The sequence below is a fragment of the Lygodium microphyllum genome, chromosome 17, assembly GCF_053477565.2.
Source record: "Lygodium microphyllum isolate KBCC chromosome 17, Lygodium_microphyllum_v1.1.10, whole genome shotgun sequence".
In the NCBI taxonomy this organism is placed as follows: Eukaryota; Viridiplantae; Streptophyta; class Polypodiopsida; order Schizaeales; family Lygodiaceae; genus Lygodium; species Lygodium microphyllum.
Window position 1 is genome coordinate 136,067,530 of NC_141151.1, and position 6,162 is coordinate 136,073,691.

The window sequence follows — 6,162 nt, forward strand, 5'->3', positions numbered from 1 at the left end:
ACATGGAGTTCATCACTGGTACAGTGCATATGAACAAGATGGACATTTGCAGCTGTTACCAAAACTCTCAAAAGCTCCTTGAATGTTGCAGCAGCATCTAATTGCACATCAAAATTTGGAAGCTCCATATAGCCAAAGAATTTCCTCAGATTATTTGACTCTAAGATATACTTTGTTGTACTTTGATGTCTTATGCACGATGCTTTTGCCCTGGAGCTTGAGTGTACACCCACAATTAGTCACACTTTATTTTGAATAATACATGGTTTTGAATAATACAATGAGTCACACTTTATTTTGCTTGTGGCAGTTTCCAGCAACTAAGGGAGTTTTGAATGCGATGCGTTTGTGCAGAGAGATTTTGCAGATCAATGTGGTTGCATCCTGAAAGCTTGTGGTAGTTTCTAGCAACTAAGGGAGTTCAAGTCGATTGGATTCATCGTTTCTCTTCTTATTGAAGATTGCCTAGCATGTCCCAACTATAACTTGATTGCTTCATTCAAATTTATAAATCCATAATCTTGATATGAATTTACAAATTTTTCCATTTTGGTTATATCCATCTACAAGTGTGCATCCTAATCATGGGATAATATTTTTGCTCTTGTCCTAACAGGTGCTACAATGGTGAGAAGAGTTGGTGCAACATTGGTGCTGAATTGTAGGGTAGGTTGTATTTGAATTAACAGCAGCTAAGATAATGTGTATATCAATGAGTCTGTGTACTGCAACAGGTCTGTGAGGATTTATATGAGCGAAGGCTTTGTATACATCAACCAAAATCCTTGTCGATAGCAGCTGATGAATCAAAGGCCTAGATATCTGGCTCTACATTGGAATTAACAGCAGCTAAGATCATGTGTACAGCAATGAATCTGTGTACTGCAGCAGGTCTGTGAGCATTGATATGAGCAAAGGCTTTGTATACATCAACCAAAATCCTTGTCGATAGCAGCAGATGAATCAGAGGTTTAGATATCTGGCTCTACATTGGAATTAACAGCAGCTAAGATCATGTGTACAGCAATGAATCTGTGTACTACAGCAGGTCTGTGAGCATTTATATGAGAAAAGGCTTTGTATACATCAACCAAAATGCTTGTCGATAGTAGCAGCAGATGAATCAGAGGTCTAGATATCTGGTTCTGTATTGGAATTAACAGCAGCTAAGATCATGTGTACATTAATGAATCTGTGTACTACAACAGGTCTGTGTACTACAGCAAGGAATACACCTAGGCATGCAAATTTTTTTACAAAAAAGAGCTCTGATTTGAAACTTCAGCAACCTGCGGATGTTGGAGCAGATCTTGTTGGAAAAGTAGAAAGGAATATCCCAGAGGACGATCCGAGAAATCTAATGATCATTGTTGATAATATGGGTGATAATGTGGGAGATATTGCTGGAATGGGTTTAGATTTGTTTGGCTCCTTTGCTGAAGCTTCTTGCGCAGCTCTTATTGTGGCTTCCATGTCATCATTTGGCACAAATCATGACTTCACTGCTCTGTGCTTCCCTCTACTCATTAGCTCTATGGGCATTGTGGTGTGCCTCATCACAACCTTGTTCTCAACTGATGTGTTCGAGATCTCAAATCTAAGGGATATTGAATCTACACTGAAGAGACAGTTGCTGATATCCACCATCTTAATGACATTCGGTGCAGCTTTTGTTTGTTGGCTGGCACTACCATCCACGTTTTACATATATGATCCTAATGGTGGTGCAAAGATGGTTCAAAACTAAAAACTATTTTTCTGCGTCGGAGTAGGGCTTTGGGCAGGGTTGGTAATTGGCTACGTTACAGAGTATTTCACCAGCAATACATACAGACCAGTCCAGGATGTTGCTGATTCTTGCAGGACAGGAGCTGCTACCAATGTCATCTTTGGTTTGGCACTTGGCTACAAGTCTGTAATTGTTCCAATATTTGCTATTGCTATTGCCATCTATGTCAGCCATACCCTAGCAGCCATGTACGGGATCACAGTTGCAGCTCTTGGAATGCTTTGTACTATTGCCACCTGTCTAGCCATAGATGCATATGGTCCCATAAGTGATAATGCTGGTATCGCAACCGGTCTCTGGATGACCATGATACTTCTTACACATCTCTCCACAAGAAGCGCAGCCGCAGTATAGACTATGAGGCCGTGAAGGCTTTCAAGATGGATAGATTCCTCAACCATAGGACTTCTTCAAAGTCCAGCTTGTGGCATCAACAGCCCCCAGTTGACAGCACTTTGGGGGAGCACTTTCTCAGATTGGTCTCCGTGATCCGCACTTTGGGGGAGCGCTTTCGCAGATTAGAAGAGATGAAACTGCAGATGCAGAGAGAGTCTGAGCGATTTCGTGATGATCTGGAGGCCAAGCGTACAAAGATGTTCCTAAGGAAATGAGGAAGACTCCTATGCTCCCAGCATAGATCGGGCCATCTCCACCATGGTCCGATTCGCACGCTCCACCACACCATTCTCTGATGGTGTGTTCGGATGGGAATACTCCACCCCAATACCATGATCCCTGCAAAACTGGAAGAAAAGATGAGAAGTGAATTCGCCACCGTGATCAGCTCGAACGCCACGAACCTTGGAAGTTGTTTGGGTCTCCACAAACACCTGCCACTCACAGAAACGGGAGTACGCCTAGCTCTTGTACTCCAAGAAATAAGGCCACACATAGCGACTAAAGTCGTCCACAATCAGCATCAAATACCTGGCCTTCCCAAGGGAGGCCGTTCCCATAGGTCCGCAAAGGTCGGTGTGAACCAACTCAAGCAGAGAAGTAGCCCTCCTAGAAGCAACCTGAGGGTGTGGCTACCTGTGCTGCTTGCCCCTCAAGCAGCTAGGGCACAAAGTGTGAAGAGGAAGGAAATCAGGAAGTCCCTCCACCATCTTCCTCCTAGAAGCCCGGCGAAGAGAATCGAGGATCAAATGACCATACTGAGCATGCCAAAGCAGCCCAAGCTCATGGGAAGTCCGTGCAGCCAAGGCTGTGAGCGTATAAAGCCCACCCTCCTGTGTACCTGTCCAAAGAGCATCACCTGTAGAAGCATCCTCCACTGTGACTACATCCTGTGTAAAAATGACTCGGGTACCTAGCTGAGTAAGGCCATGCACAGATAATAGATTAAAACCCAAATCAGGGACATAGAGAGCTTTAGCGGAGGAAGACCGCCTGTCAGAAAACATAGGTAAGGTCCCCACGCCTCGAACAGGGACTGTAGAATTGTCACCAATGGTGATGGTACCCCCTCTGGAATGAAGATCCTGAAGCCAATCCTGACAGAAGGTCATATGTGAAAATGCTCCACTGTCGATGAGCCAAGGCTTCTCCTGTGTGGTAGAAGCTAGGGCTGTATCCTCCTCAACAAAGACATGCACAAACGCAGATTCTGTTGTGGCTGGGGCCGCCTTCGAGTCCTTCTCCTTAGGCTTCAGATGGGGATACTTCTGCCAACACTTCTCCTCGGGATGAGTGCCCTTCCCACAATGGGGACACTTGGGCTTCTTCTCCTTCGCATCCTTCTTGTCCTCCTCCTTCTTATCCTTGGTCTTCTCCTTCTTTTGTTTCTTCTTCTTGCCGCCACCTGTGCCGGTCGTAAATGCCTTGGTGGAGCCTGTCAAGATTGTGGGAGAGAAGGAAGGAGTCTCGCTTGAAGCTTTCTTGCTTGCACAATGGGGGAAGACACACAAGGGTGGAGGCTGAAAACAGTTTTCCTCTTCTTAGTTGTGTAAGCCAAAAGAACTCAAGTACAAAGAAATAGAAGAACCCTCTATATGGGTCTCAAACCAAACTCAACTAACTAAGGTGGCATACTAACTGAGCCACGAACTAGAGTAGATAAGGATAGCTATCATGTAGCTATTATTCAGGGGCGGTGTACCAACCGCATCTGCAACTGACAAGTCGGTGACATAAATACACAACGGTCACCCTGGCGTATCACGAGTGGAGCTCGATATCTCAACACTCCCCCTCGAGCTCAATCCCAATTCCTGAACACCAAGCAGGTCTCTGAACTTGCGCAGCTTCTCTGCGCCCAATGCCTTCGTGAATATGTTAGCTACCTGATCCTCTGTGCTGACATAAACTAGATCAATAAGACCTAGTAAAACCCTCTCCCGCACATAGTGATAATGCACCTCAATGTGCTTTGTTCTCGCATGATAGACTGGGTTATTTGCCAAGTGTATACTGCTCATGTTGTCACAATAAATGACAACTGGCCCATCTGTAGGCTGATGCATATCATAAAGTAGCTTATGCAACCAAGCTACCTCACATGCAGCCATCGCTGCACCCCTGTACTCGGCCTCTGTGCTCGACAAGGCAACTGTAGGTTGTTTCTTGCTGCTCCAAGTGACTGCAGCACTCCCAAAAGAGAACACATATCCACTGGTAGATCGTCTATCAGAAATACTACCAGCCCAATCAGCATCAGTGTATCCATGCAACTGTATCTGAACCCCAGTCTCATAAAATAGTCCATACTGCAATGTGGACTTCACATACCTGAGTATGCGTCTAGCCGCATCCAAATGCAATTTCCTTGGAGCTTGCATAAATTGACTTACCAATCCAACAGCATAGCTCAAATCTGGCCTGGTAATAGTCATATAAATCAAACTTCCTACTATGCGTCTGTACATAGTAGGGTCTTCTAGAAGCTCACCTGCATCTGCGCTCAGCTTCACATTCTGCTCCAAAGGAACTGAAATAGGCTTACAGCCTGTCATCCCATATTTGGACAGCATGTCCAATCCATACTGCCTCTGCAAGAGCTGTATCCCACTTGGTGATCTAATCACCTCAATGCCCAAGAAATAACGCAGCTCTCCCAAATCCTTCATCTCAAACTTCTGCTTCAATAGCATTTTCACATGAAGGATATCTTCATCACTGTCACCTGTCATAATCAAATCATCAACATAAATGACAAGCAGCATAATACCTTTCTCTGTTTTTCTCACATAAAGTGAGAAGTCTGCCTTGGAAATCTGAAAGCCAATAGTGACAAGATACTGTCCTATCTTGTCAGACCATGCTCTAGGTGCTTGCTTCAAGCCATACAAAGCTTTCTTCAACCTGCAAACATACTCAGGATGAACAGCATGCACATAACCTGGTGGCTGCTCCATATAGACCTCTTCTTGCAAATCACCATGCAAGAAGGCATTCTTTACATCCATCTGATGTAAAGACCATCCCTTTGATGCAGCCATAGCAATGACTGCTCTTACGGTTGCCATCCTTGCAACCGGACTGAATGTTTCTTCATAGTCAATGCCATATGTTTGTGCATACCCCTTGACTACTAATCTTGCCTTGTATCTGTTCACAGAACCATCTGCATTGTGCTTCACCTTATAAACCCACTTACAGCCAATTGCATTCTTACCTTTAGGCAAAGGTACCAATTCCCATGTAGCATTTGCTTCCAAGGCATCCATTTCTTCATCCATGGCTTTCTCCCATTTTTCTTTTCCCATGGCTTGCTCAAAAGAAGTGGGTTCTGGTTCCTGTATCACCTTGACCATATATGCATAGTGAATGGCTGTAAATCCATCATATTTCAGCCTATCCACAGGATACCTAACTCTGGTAGACCTGCGCAAAGTGGGTTCACTCCCAGGTGCTCTCAAAACATCCCTGGTCTTTCTTACTCCAGGTGTAACAATAGAAGGAATACCCAACTCATCATCAATGCTCTGTTCTGAGCCACTGGATTCACCATCCACATAAGAGTGACCTGCATTCACATCAAAGATGGGCTGATCAACCTTCTCTTTTCCTTTTCGTGATACCTGCATACCACTATCTGCATTACTTTGAGAAGATTCTCCTGATCTCAATCTACCTGTCCATGGCGAAGAATGTGAACCACTGCTAGAGGACGCTCCAGGTCCACTAATATTTTGTGACTGCTGCTGTGAATTCTGTGCAGCATTACCATTTTGTGCATCTACATCATCAATCACATTTACTGGTTTATACCAGCTACTCATCTCATCAAACACAACATCTCTGCTCACTGTAAACTTACGAGTAGAAGGGTTATAGCATCTATACCCTTTTTGCTACAGAGAGTAACCAATAAAGATGCACTTCTCAGCTTTTGGATCCAACTTGGATCTCAACTCATCTGGCACATGTACATA

General features: G+C 44.4%; 1 pseudogene; it reads left to right on the top strand.

Moving 5' to 3' along the window:
- The first annotated feature begins 869 nt into the window (after positions 1-869).
- LOC148022396 (pyrophosphate-energized vacuolar membrane proton pump 1 pseudogene) lies at positions 870-2,143 on the top strand (annotated as a pseudogene).
- Positions 2,144-6,162: the final 4,019 nt, after the last annotated feature.